The sequence below is a fragment of the Scyliorhinus canicula genome, chromosome 7 (assembly GCF_902713615.1).
Source record: "Scyliorhinus canicula chromosome 7, sScyCan1.1, whole genome shotgun sequence".
Lineage (NCBI taxonomy): Eukaryota > Metazoa > Chordata > Chondrichthyes > Carcharhiniformes > Scyliorhinidae > Scyliorhinus > Scyliorhinus canicula.
In genome coordinates this window covers 184,872,812-184,887,181 of record NC_052152.1, presented here as the reverse complement: position 1 = coordinate 184,887,181, position 14,370 = coordinate 184,872,812, and the positions used below count along the sequence as shown (strand labels likewise).

The following is a 14,370-nucleotide window of genomic DNA, read 5'->3' as shown; positions in this document are numbered from 1 at the left end:
AATTAAAAAGCAGAACCAATAAGGTAATAATCACTGGATTACTATCTGAGGCATGAGATAATTGGCACAGGGTCAATAAGATTAAGTAGGTATATACGTGGCTCAAAGATTGATGTGGGAGAAATGGGTTTGCATTTATGAGACATTGGCACCAGCACTGGGGAAGAAGAGACCTGTTGCGATGGGATGGTCTTCATCTGAATCATGCTGGGACCAGAGTCCGAGCAAATTGCCTAACTGGGGCTGTAGATAGGGCTTTAAACTGAATGGGGGGGGGGGGGGTTCAGTTGCAGGGGAAAAAGAAAAACCCAAATTAACGGAGGAGGTAAGAGTGCAGGTTGGCGATGTGGCAGATGGCCACTAGAGGGACAGAATGGGTGAATTTCTTTATGCACCAAGGAATTATTAAAGACTAGGGAAATTCAACAGTGGAACAAATTTTATAGCTTTGCAAACTAAATGCACAAAGCATTTGGAACAAACTTAATGAGTTAACGGCGCAAATAGAAACAAAAGGGTATGATATCATGGCGATTACTGATACATGGATACAGGGAGACCAGGGGCGGGATTCTCCCCTACCCGGCGGGGCAGGGGGTCTCCGCACCTTTGGGGGCCAAGCCCTCACATGGAGGGGCTAGGCCCGCGCCAGAGCGGTTGGCACCATGCCGACTGGTGCAAAAACCGGCATAACTGCCTTTGACGCCGGCGCCTGGCGCCGGGGCTGGCCGAAAGGCCTTCGCCGGTTCGTGCATGCGCCGGTGCGTCAGCTGCCGCTGACGTCACCACCGGCGCATGCACGCCGGGGGATTCTCTTCCGCTTCCGCCATGGTGGAGGCCGTGGCGGCAGCGGAAGAAAAAGAGTGCCCCCACGGCACTGGCCCGCCGGCCGATCGGTGGGCCCCGATTGCGGGCCTGGCCACTGTTGGGGCACCCCCCGGGGTCCGATCGCCCCACGCCCCCCCAGGACCCTGGGGGCCTGCTCGCGCCACCAATCCCACCGCCACCAGAGGTGGTTCAAACCACGGCGGCGGGAGAGGCCTCCCAGTGGTGGGACTTCGGCCCATCGCGGGCCCGGAGAATCGCCGTAGGGGGCTCGCCGCGGCGCGATTCCCGCCCCCGCCAATTCCCGGGTGGCGGAGAATTTCTGCCACGGCGGGGGCGGGATTTTTGGTGGCCCCGGGCGATTCTCCGACCCTGCGGGGTGTCGGAGAATTTCACCCCAGGTCTGGGAATTGAATGTCCAAGAGTATGCAGTATTTCGGAAAGATAGGCTGAAAGGAAAAGGCGGTGGCATAGCCCTGCTGGTGAGGAAAGGGATCAGTGATGTAATGAGAAACGACATAACAATGGAGATCAAGATGTGGAATCAGTCTAGGTAGAAATAAGAAATAGCAAAGGGAAAAAGTCCTTGGTCGGAGTAATCTATAGGTCCTCAAACAGTAGTTCTGCAGTGGGGCACAGTACTGTATAAACAAGGAAATACTGGGGCTTGTAAAAACGTACGGCAATAATCATGGGTGATTTTAATACACACATAGGCTGGAAGAATCAAATTGGCAAGGGTAGCCTGGAGACAGTATTAGAGATTGTTTTTTGGAACAGTATGTTGGTAAACCAACCAGGGAGCCGGATACTCTTGATTTGGTATTGTCTAACGAGGAGGGATTAATTAATGACCTCATAGTTAAGGATCCTCTGGGGAGTAGTGACCATAGTATGGTAGAATTCAAAATTCAGTTTGGGGACAAGAAAGTGGATTCCCACATTCTGGAATGAAATAAAGGAAATTACATAGACATCAGGACAGATTTGGCCTGAGTAGAGTGGGCAGGAAGGCTAAAATGAGCAATGGCAATTGTTGAAGGAGATGCACAATTTCTCACAACTAAAATATATCTTAGTGAGGAAGAAAGATGGTAAGAGGGGTAAAAAACATCCATGACTAAACAAGGAGGTCAAGGACAATATAAGGACAAAAACTGAGGTATATCATATTGCAAAGGGCATGGCAGGCTGGATAATTGGGAAACTTTAAAACATAAAGGGACACTAAAAAGTAATAAAAAGAGCTAAGGTAAATTACAAAGGAAAACTAGCGCAAAATATCAAAAGGATAGCAAAAGCATCTATAAGTACATAAAAGGGAAGAGAGGCGCTATGGTGAATGTTGATCCCGTGAAAGATGAAACTGGTGAGTTAATAGTGGGGAATGCAGAAATGGCAAAGATGCTAAATCAATACTTTGCCTCAGTTTTCATGGTGGAGGATACTAGTATCGTTCATAGAGGAACAGGCAATTCAGAGATAATAGAAAGGGAGGAACTCAGAACAATTAACATCAACAGGGAAACGGTACTCAACAAAATGTTGGGATTGACGGCAGACAAGTGCCCCGGACCTGATGGCTTACATGTTAGGATGTTAAAGGAAGTGACAGCGGAGATAGTGGATCCATTGGTTAGAATATTCCAAAATTCCCTAGACATGGGAAAGGTTCCAGTGGATTGGAAAACCGTTAACGTAACACCCTTATTCAAAAAGGGAGGAGGCAGAACGTGGGAAATTACAGACCAGTTAGTTTAACATCTGTTGTTGGGAAATTGTTAGAATCAATTATTAAGGAAATAATATCAGGACATTTGGAAAGTCAAAATGTAATCCATCAGAGTCAGCAAACGTTTATGAAGGGCAAATCATGTTTGACTAATTTGCTAGAGTTCTTCGAAGATGTAACAAGCAAAGTGGATGATGGGATTCCTGTAGAAGTAGCATATCTGGAGTTCCAGAAGGTGTTTGATAAGGTGCCATACAGAAGGTTCACAAGGTTAGATCACATGGGATTAGGGGTAATTTATGAGCTTGGATAGAAGATTGGCTGAGGGACAGGAGACAGAGTTGGGCAATATGGGTCTTTTTCTGGATGGCAAGATGTAACTAGGGGGGTGCCAGAAAGTTCAGTCCTTGGGTCCCAGCTGTTTACAATCTAAATTAATGACTTGGATACAGGGATAGAAGGTTATATAGCCAAATTTGCAGACGACACGAAAATAGGTGGAATGAGGATGTTACAATTGAATACAGATAGGTGAGGAGAGTGGGCCAAAATGTGGCAGCTGGTATTTAATGTGGGCACTTTAATGAGATGCAACTTTATTATAATGATGTTTCCAGCGTTGGAGGTTGGGAAATGCCGCCCGCCATTGATGGGGGAAGGGGGCAATCATGTCCTGTATTTACATCTCTGAGAAACGCATCCGTGGTCTTCTTGTGACATTTTCCAGTCACATTGCCAAACCCGCCTGCCTCAAATGTGAACAGTAAATCCTGCCCAATGGTCCATACAACCAATCCAGCTAGCTTTTACTCAGCGAGTTCAATACTGGGTAAGAATTCTATTAAAATTGCCCTGGTACCTTAATGACTATATCCATGTGGGTGTGAGATTTACACCTAATCGGCACCTCGGGTGTCTAAAAATACCATGCAGTTAACATGGCAATGAGTCCAAATGGAAAGGTATTGCCCATTGCAAAGTTGACTCTGAGATCAGCCCTTCCAAACAGACACAATAAGTAAAAATGCTCCGTGTGGTTAACAGCATGAAATAACGTTGTGAAGCAGTTACACTTCACATTCTGTTTTCCTGACCCATCAATGAAATAAAACAAAGTTGTCCTATTCCCTTTCTAACAGACACAATCAGTAAAATTGCTCCTTGTTGTTAACAGTATGAAATAAAGTTGTGAAGCAGTTATACTTCACATTCTGTTCTTCTTAACCATCAATGAAATGAAACGAAGTTGTCCTATTTTCGAACAGCACGATGCTAAAATATTTTTTTGATATTCACTGTGATGTATTCAACTAGTGCCATTTATTAACCAATATCACATCAGTTCATTCACAAGCCACTCTGGTATCATCCAGGATGCATTAAACTGTTATAACATTAAAAAACAATCAAAAACTGAATTAAGTCATACGGCCTACCTTGTGTAGGATGTTATTATTCAGATGCCACGTCAATAAACATTCTTTGTGGTCTGCTTGCAATTCGTTAGTCGATGCTGCCGCCTTCAAGTTCTGCAGGTGTCTGAAAACAGAATTCATAGTTAGAATGAAATTGTCGGAGATTTATAGTGCTGGGCTGCAGCTAGTGCATACTTTCAACAGTGTGAATGGATTTATTCAAACAACAAATATCTCCTTCACAATGTCAAATCAATGTCATCTTCAAAAACGAATGAATTTATACAAACAGGAAACAAATAGCCTGATTTGAATGTCTGTTGACCTCCGAGTTTGCTCGATGTAACAGGGCTGCACACCATAAGCAAATTGATGCTGTTCAGATCCTGCTTTGCAACAGAGGGAGGAAGTGATTTAAATTAATTAGCTCACTTCTGATTGTGCTCCACACGTTTAGGGCAGGACGTGAGAGGAGACATCTGTGGAGTTGTAATACACAAAGAAACCTACTGATACAAAAACAACTAAAGAAAGGAAGTGACAGTAAAACTCTCCAGTTTGATACTGGTGGTAAATGTTTTTGAGGCAGGTCAATTAATATGTAGGAAAACCTAAACTCTGATATTCATTTACTCTCAGCATCTCAGCAATGTAGGATGCCCATATTGATTTCACATTCTGGCAACCAGGAGCTGGATTCTCTGGTCCCCCAGCCGCTTGTTTCTCGGTGGCGTGCCGTTTGCTGGCGATGCCCCCAGCCTCCACTCCCACTTGTCAATGGGATTCCCCATTCAAGACACTCCACGCCGCGTGGGAAACCTGCGGGAGGGGTGTGCTGCTGCCCGAAACAGTGGGCTGGATTCTCCGATTTCAGACTATGTCCGGAGGATCCGTGGCATTTTACGTCAAAATAATCGGCGGCGCCCCAGCACCGATCCTCCGACTGGTGAGGGGCTAGCAGCCACGCCGCGTAAAACGCCCAGCCGCCACGATAAAAAACGGCAGGAAAATTGCCAGGTCCGTGGCCGCATACAGCATGGCACCGGTGGTGTGCGGACCCGACCTGCCAGATAGTGCCTCCCTGGAAACTCCCTCACCACCCCCCACCAGTCCCCCCCAGCCCTCGCCGAAGCCCCTCTGGCCAGCAGCATGGCTCCCGCCCGACACAGTCCGCAGCCGCCACGCCGGGTCCCCGCACTGCTGGGACCACACGTCCCCCATGCTGTCGTGAACTCGTCCCATCGGGGGCAGAGCATTGGGGGAGGGCCTTCAGGTGACGTCCTGAGGCCGTCCCAATGACGTGTGCCCTGATCCTCGATGACGCCGTTTTGGCGGGGGCAGAGAATAAAAAAACAGGCGCCACCCCCGATTCAATCTTAAAACGGGATTCTCCGCCCGATCGCCGATTATGAAATCGGCGTCTGGGAATGGAGATTTCCGCCCAGAGAATTTCAACAGCTGGAAAATTCCATCCCTGCAGATCTCTAAAGTTACGCAGCTATCACATTTTCCAACACAAAAACTACAATTAACCAAAAATGCACTCATCAGGAATTTTTCCTGGTTTTAACAAATCACAAACTGTTTGGGCAAATTTCTCTTTCTTTAAAATGTCTAGATTTCATTTGACACTGAATCTGTTGTCAGCCCCATCTTCTTATAATACTGTTAGCCATGACAACAGCATTGGGATGACTTCTGAGGTTCTCCAGAGGCTTTCTGATTTCTTGTTCTCCGATGCGGAGCTCCCCATTATTGCCTTTTTTCCTTTAACTTTCCTACCGGTTACCCCTCCCTAGACCCATCTGAGTATGAGCCTGTTGGTGTGAATAATTAATCGTTCTCAACAGAGAAATGGGAACTGTTCATATTTTACCCTTTGATTGGAATTTGCACCAGTCTTTGACCTGAAGATGAAAGCTGGCCCAATTACATTTCCGCTTGTGTGTCGCACTGGATCGCTAGCCCAATTCAACTACTGGTGTTACCCACATGTCCTCCAAAAATATCCCTGGAATATAGGTCAGTCTTGATGAGGGATCATTGTATTAAACGCTTCCTGCACAGAAATAAGATGTAACTAGCTACAATGCCTTCCACCTTTCATAAAACATGTGTGAAGAAAGTGGGCGTGATCTAATGGAAATAAAACAGAGTCCCGTGTCCAGTGCGTTCAGCCGGCACTGTGACCCCATTATCTAACGAGACTCTGTTTTATTTTGGGGTCTCGATGGGGAATGCCTTGCTGAGGCCACATTTAGCCTCATTTCCTGGAATGAGGAACTCCGCTCGCCAGTACAGGAAGAGATCAGGGCGCCACTTGAGACCCTCCAATGCCCAACTTGCCTATAAGGAGTTCATCTAGCCCCCCAGACCCCACCTAATAAGGGCAGGGCACCCCCGGACCCGATCACCATTAGGGGAAAAATGTCACCCACACACACTGCCAGCCTGGAAGTATGACCTGGGCACCCTGGCAGTTCCAGGGTGGCACCCAGGTGGCACTCTCAGGGTGCCCAGATGGCAGTGCCAATGCCAGGGTGCCCAGGTGGCATCGAGCCCAGCTACCCAGGAGCCCCCATTAGATGTTGTGAGGCGTGAAGAGCTGAGTAAATCCCGGAAGAGGCCTCTCCCAGGATCTACTGACCGCGTCCGGTCCCAATTCCGGCGGGACGTGGCCAGTAGATCGCACCCAGTATTTATTTTTTGTGCTGAATGGATTATTTTGGTAATTGGAGATTTGAACATAGAATGCACTATTTCTGAAGATTTCAGACAGTTGCAATATTTATCAATGCAAAATGTCTCAATAAAATCCCGTTAATCCCGATAAAGCGAAGTCATTTGGCCGCTGCTACTGCTCCTGTTGAAAAGCTTTAATTTCACAATGCAGTGATACATGGCACACAGTAGTAATGCGCATGAGGAAAGGATAAACACAATTACTTGAGTCAAGGAAAATAATACTCATTTTCAGAAACTTAGGAGATACAACTAATCAGTCTAAACAGATTTTTTTTTTAACCACATAGTTTAAATTGTACTGGCAAGTTAGAAATTGGGGCTGTCCTGCTTTCTAATAACCAAATAATCAATAAAACTGGTCATAACTTTACAAATCATTTTGGGGGCCTCACGGTAGCATGGTGGTTAGCATCAATGCTTCACAGCTCCAGGGTCCCAGGTTCGATTCCCGGCTGGGTCACTGTCTGTGTGGAGTCTGCACGTCCTCCCTGTGTGTGCGTGGGTTTCCTCCGGGTGCTCCGGTTTCCTCCCACAGTCCAAAGATGTGCGGGTTAGGTGGATTGGCCATGATAAATTGCCCGTAGTGTAAGGTTAATGGGGGGATTGTTGGGTTACGGGTATACGGGTTACGTGGGTTTAAGTAGGGTGATCATTGCTCGGCACAACATCGAGGGCCGAAGGGCCTGTTCTGTGCTGTACTGTTCTATATTCTATATTCTATATTGTTTCCCTCACAGGATGCCTCAGGCAACAACATTAAAAAGGGTGCCGAATGTTCAACATGAAATTTAATTGTGGTAGCAACAATAAACTGAAGTTATGGCACAGGTTGTTTAAAGGGCTTTGGAACTAGTGTTACCCTTGTATTAAACAATATAACGTATATTAAGTGCTTTGGATGACTTTTGAGAAACATAAATCATTGTTATCATGTGGAGCACTTTGGGGCACAATCAGCTACTTTCCAAATGCAAGTATTTATTTTACAAGTTTGCACTCAGTATCAGAAACAAATACTTTATGCAGCAAAAAATAAAAAGTTCCCGGGTCCAATCTCTTCCTGTTATGTCACTGGGAGTACTTATGAGGGAAATTTAGGAACTGAAGGAAATCAGTATTAGTAGGGAATTGGTGTTGGTGAAATTGATGGGACTGAAGGCTCATAAGTCCCCAGGGCCTGATTATCTATATCCCTACTCCTTCCAGCTACTTAAGGAAGTAGGCCTATAAATAGTGGATGGTCATCTTCCAAGATCCCACAGACTCTGGAACAGTTCCTACAGATTGGAGGGTAGATAATGGAACCCCACTATTTAAAAAGGGAGATGGAGAGAAAACAGGGAATTATAGACAAGTCAGCTTGATTTCGGGTGTGGGGAAATTTCCAGAGTTCATTATAAAAGATTGAATAGTAGAACAGTTGGAAAACAATGGCAGGATCGGACAGAGTCAACAATAATCGCTTATTGTCACAAGTAGGCTTCAATGATGTGACCGATGATGGAAGCCTGATTCACCTGAGGAAGGAGCAGTGTTCTGAAAGCTATTGATTTGAAACAAACCTGTTGGGCTTTAACCTGGGTGTTGTAAGACTTCTTACTGTGCTCACCCCAGTCCAACGCCGGCATCTCCACATCACAGCTGTTTTATGGTATGGGCAGTGTATTATAGGGGTGATCTGGCTCGGTAAGATACCTAACTGACCCTTCATTTTTATTTAAATATGGCAGACAGGCTGCCGATTTATGAAAAAATCCCCCCCCCCCCCCGTCTTATGAAAGTGAACCCAGAGCTGAGCAGGGAGATGGTGGCTTGGGCACCCACCCTCTGCCAAAAACATGCCCAGCGAGGGAAGCAAAATGCAGTCCCATGTGCGTAGAATATCCTGCAAGCTCTGAGATGTTATAAAGTTCGATAAATAAATGTTTGGATTTGCAACTGCAGTCATCTCTGCATTGCTCAGAAATAAACAAGAAAAATAGCAAATCGGCGCACACGGCAGCAGGGTTATCCAAAAAAAGCAGATGAGTGGGGCTGCATGGTTGCTCTTTCAGAGGACTGGCAGAGTAACAAAGGGCTAAATTGCCTTGTTTTGTCCTTGATTGCAGTCAGAAATCCAACAACCTTTCACAAAGTTGTTACTCTTTATAATCATAGTGGCGCAGGTCTTCTGGTCTCAAGAAGCTTGGAAATCAGATGTCGCCTTTAAGATAGGCACTGGGGTCCCAACACGCTGACTCAGTGGAAACGGCACAGCAAGTTTGAACTTCCAGTATTCAATTTCCCTGCACCCTGGGATCCTCTGAAAAAGTCTGTGCTGAAAAACTGAGTGTCAACGTACTTACCCAGATAATTAACCAGGAAATGGCCAAACATTAAACAACATGCAACAGTACAAAAGGCACCAGCAATATACACGGCCTCCAACTTGAAACAGAAAACAGTCACCATCACACCAAATCTGCCAACATCCTTCAAAGACACATCTTCACACCTCCGACGTATCCAGTTGAGGTGAGCCACCATCCTCCTCCTCCTCCTGCAGACAGAAAGTCTTTGTTCTAACTCCTGAATAGCCATACAACTGATCCTCCTCAACCCCCTGACCCCTAACTCTCTCCTATCCCGACCTCGCCACCCAACTCTCTCCAGATCACCCAGCTCCCGATTTATTTAGAAACTCTGAAAGACCGCCTTGCTCCGTTAATCGGACTTGACCCGAGCTCACCCCCAACTCCTCCAACCACTCGACTTCCCTACAGCCTTACCTCACCAGCCAACTACCAGTTGACTCTTCCGCTGACCCGATCTCTCATAACCTTACCCACCTACTTCCCTATCCACCGACAAGCCTATCCGTCTAACACCCTACCCGGCTCCCTACCTACCTAACACCCTATCCATCTCCCATTACACCCACCTGCCACACTATTCCTATCACCTCATCTGCCTGCCACTCTACCACCTTACCCAGTTCCCTCACCCATTACTATCACCTTGTCATCAACTCTTGCCACTTAACCACCTACACATTTACGTACCCACGCACGCATGCATTCATACACTAACACACTGAAAAGCTGTTTAACTGCCCCAGCTTTTCAGAGAGTTAGTGAACACTTACTAGAATACAGCAATGAGTGCTATAAAAAGGGGTCATGGCTTGACTTCCCCTGATGGTCCACCATTATGGAAAAGTTGTACTGTTTGAAGTACGTTCCGTATTTCAGGGGAAGCCAGGAACAGATTCACAGCCAGAAATGCAGAATTCTGGCATGGTGCAGAAAAGTCAGAGCTATGTGGCAATTTGACAGCAATTGCCGCATCTCTGAAAATTCAGGCCAGTATATTTTAATTGTCTGATACAGGTATACACAGGAAACTGCCCTGTGTGGCGTCTGCCCTTGAAGTGACTTGGAAGGAGTCAATAAAATGAGCGCTTCATGTTGTGGTCTCCTTCTGTTCAATGAGAACCACCATCCACGATCCAGATGTTGTTGGCAGATAGGTAGCTACTAGGCAATCTGTCTTGTGAAATTTAGGATGCATAGACAGGTCACCTTGAACTGCTAAAGGTACAGATGGAGGAGTTGTAAATGGTGTCCTGGGGTCACTATAGGTGTGAACAGAATGCCTCATGGATCACTGTACCTCCATTTTATGGATCCTCAGAAACTCCTCTTGTATAATAATAATCTTTATAATAATCTTTATTGTCACAAATAGGCTTATATTAACACTACAATTAAGTTACTGTGAAAAGCCCCTAATCGCCACACTCCAGCGCCTGTTACGGTACACTGAGGGAGAATTGAGAATGTCCAATTCACATAACAGCACATCTTTCGGGACATGTGGGAGGAAACCGGAGCACCCGGAGGAAACCCACGCAGACACGGGGAGGACATGCAGACCCACGCTGACAGTGACCCAAGCCGGGAATCGAACCTGGGACCCTGGAGCTCTGAAGCAACAGTGTTAACCACTGTGCTACCGTGCCACCCAATAATAATCTTTACTGTCACAAGTAGACTTAAGTTAACACTGCAATGAAGCTACTGTGAAAAGCCCTTAGTCGCCACATTACGGCACCTGTTCGGGTACACAGAGGGAGAATTCAGAATGTCCAATTCACCTAACAGCACATCTTTCAGGACTTGTGGAAGGAAACCGCAGCACTCGGAGGAAACCCACGAGGAGAACATGCAGACTCCACAGAGACAGTGACCCAAGCCGGGAATCGAATCTGGGACCCTGGCGCTATGAAGTAACAGTGCTAACCACTGTGCTACCCTGCCATATATCTGCAACCTCCATATTCAGACACTGGCAATGCTACTCTTGTGCAATTCTTTCAGCAGTGCACTTACACGTAGCCATGGATACTGAAGAAAGCTGCCAGTAACAATAAAATACGGAAATGAAATAATGCCAGAGTTTGCAGCAAAAAACAACCAATGCGCAGGGCGAAGATGCAGCAATGGTTGCTGGGAAATGCAAAGAAATATTTCTGCAGATGATGCTGACATTGATCTAACTTTGAGAAGCCTGCCTGAGCAGGCCTAATCTCAAGATCTCCAGTGCACCTATTTTAACTGGTGAACAGCGTGTCACAAGCATTCCTCACCACATTCAGAAGCCGAATCTCCCAGTTCAGCAGCCTCACTTTGAGCTCTGGAATTGTTTTGGGACAGATCTGGGCCAATTTTCTTGTGCCTGCCTATTGCCTTCAGGAGTTTTACTCCAAATTACACATTTCCATCAAAGATCTTTACGTTGATTTCAGTTACTGTAAAATAAATTTATGGCAAACAACTCAACTGCACACTGAAAACACGTATATTTGAGGCTCATCTTAATGCGCCAGCTAAAATCAATAGTTAATTTGAGAGTGTTACAGATTAAGTAGATCGTGGCACTCTCAGTTAATTTAGATTCACAGAAAACATTTGCTGAAGTTCCATTCGGATATTTAGTTAAATAAAAGCAACATGAGAAACTATTTTTTACATAGCATGTGGTTAGGATCTGGAATGCACTGTCCGAGTGGGTGATAGATCAAGGTCCTAGCTTTTATTTATATACGTGGGTGAACAGAGTCACAGGTCTGCCAGTGAACTTGTAACAAGGGATAAACATTTATTACACAAGAAAATATCAACTATAATGCACTACACCTTCACCCCAGCTACATCTTTATAGGCATAGGGGGCGATTTTTCTGCCAACCTGCTTAAGTCTGCTGGGAGGGCCCGGAAACATTGCAAACTGTTTTGTACCCATGCCGCTATGTCAGAAGAATTTCGCGAGGGGCCTGAAATGGAATTTGCGCTGGGCACAAAACAGCTTGCGATGTTCCTGGGCCCTCCCAGCAGACACAATCAGGTCGACGTCCAGTGAAGGCGTGACCTGGTTACCGTTTATTTTAGAATATTTTAATATTCAAAATCTTCCAGGAATGTGCTTTGACCCACTTGCCAGAGTGACGTGGTGCTGGTGGAAATCACGACTTGTCTCCACAAACAGAGACCAGACGTGATGACCATGCCATGGGGCTCGAAGACCATTGTGGTTCCCGGGCGGTCGGGGACATGACAGGACAGTGCCCTGGCACTGCCAGAGGTGGGGCCTGAAGGGTAAAGCGTGAACCATTGGTAGGGCCCCAATGCCAGTGGTCTTTGTTCGGGGAGGGGAGGGGTTCATGCTGGCGATCTGTGTTTGGGGATGTTGTGGGGGGAAACATGCCATCAAGACTGTGGGATCCCAATGTCCATGGGGGTAGGGTCTTTAATTTCACTTTGAGTAAGAGCGCCCCGATCTCTGTGAAGCCAAGCTTGCCAGCACGCTTCGGCCCCACCCTTCACAACGATGGTGTAAAACACAAACTCCTTCAAAATAGTGGCAAAATATGGGACGATCTCGTTGGAAAACCTGCCTGTTTGACTGGGGAGAAACCGCAGGGTTTTGTGACTGAATCTGACACTTCCGCCCTATACAGATTTAAAAGGACAACACAATTACAAAATCTATCCTATACTATAATGACCACACGCCAAGTGACAGATACCCACAACAACTTCTGTGGATTTCTCATTAATTCCGCCCAGATGCGTGTCATGCTGTAAGCAAAGTGAGCTCACTGGAATTCTGTCTTTCACACCAGGACCTCCAAACTCCACTCTCGAAGAACAAACCTTGAAATCTTCTCCCAAACAATGCTTTCTCTTGGATAGCTTCGCCCATGATCCACTTTTAGGATTTCGATCTCTGGTATTCTTTTTCCATGGATCACCATATGCATCCAAGCTTCGCCTTCCACAGACTCTCTCAGTACCTAGCTGTGCCAACAGATACAGGTCGCGATTCTCCAAAATGGAGACTAATTCTTCGCGCCGTCGTGAACGCCGTCGCGTTTCACTACAGCGCAAAACGGGCGCAGGGACTACCGGTTCTGGCCCCCACGGGGGTCCAGCAAGGTGCTGGAGCGGTTCCCGCCGCTCCAGCCTCCCTTCCCGGCACCAAATGGGCACCGTGCCAACCCGCAACGGCGGCGGCGGAACTCTGCCGTTTCCGCGTGGCTGCTCGGTCCATCCAGGCCGGAGAATCGGCGGCCCAGCCGCGGACAGCAGCCCACCACCGGCGCCGCGCCAAATGCACCGGTGCAAATGGCGCCGATTCTCCGCACCTTGGAGAATTACGCGCCGGCGTCGGGGCCATGTAGCGCGGTTGCGGCGATTCTCCGGCCCGGCGGGAGGCTCAGAGAATCACGCCCACAGAATCACCAAACTTCTGATTAGCTCAGATGTCTGGCTTCTTGCAAGCTGACTTTAAATGTGGTTGCTGCACCTGTCCCTTTAATTCATAGCCCTTTCTCTTTTTTGTTAAACTTTAAGTTCCAATTTTTTTTCAATTCAGGGGCAATTTAGTGTGGCCAATCCACCTACCCTGCACATATTTTGGTTGTGGGGATGAGACGCATGTGGACAGAGGGAGAATGTGCAAATTCTACATGCACAGTGGGATCGAACCCGGGTCCTCGGCATCATGAAGCAGCAGTGCTAACCACTGGGCCACCATGCCACCCCATAACCCTTTCTCTACTCTTTAATTCACTTTCCCTGAACATGACATAGAACATAGAACAGTACAGCACAGAACTGGCCCTTCGGCCCTCGATGTTGTGCCGAGCAATGATCACCCTACTCAAACCCACGTATCCACCCTATACCCATAACCCAACAACTCCCCCCTTAACCTTACTATTAGGACACTACGGACAATTTAGCATGGCCAATCCACCTAACCCGCACATCTTTGGACTGTGGGAGGAAACCGGAGCACCCGGAGGAAACCCACGCACACACGGGGAGGACGTGCAGACTCCGCACAGACAGTGACCCAGCCGGGAATGGAACCTGGGACCCTGGAGCTGTGAAGCATTTATGCTAACCACCATGCTACCATGCTGCCCTAAACCTTGTTGACCTTGTCAAGACCTTGTTCAGATTCCTGTTCTTGTTCCTTGAATAAACTGTCTTCGTGGGACATTCTTTTATCCCCACTCCTTGGCTTCCGGTACTTTCTTTGAGAAATATGGGGCGGGATTCTACGAGCCTCCGCGCCGAAATCGCGCTTGGCGCGGGGCTGGAGAATG

At 47.0% G+C, this 14,370-nt stretch overlaps 1 protein-coding gene across 5 annotated transcripts in view; it reads right to left on the bottom strand.

The window, feature by feature from the left end:
- Positions 1-14,370, bottom strand: part of LOC119969612 (disks large-associated protein 4-like) — an 847,967-nt gene that overhangs the window by 637,014 nt on the left and 196,583 nt on the right. For all 5 annotated transcript variants that reach the window (XM_038803470.1, XM_038803469.1, XM_038803472.1 and 2 more), the window contains one exon: positions 3,994-4,096. The gene's annotated coding sequence lies outside the window, so the exon portion shown is untranslated. The remainder of the gene's footprint in view (positions 1-3,993; positions 4,097-14,370) is intronic.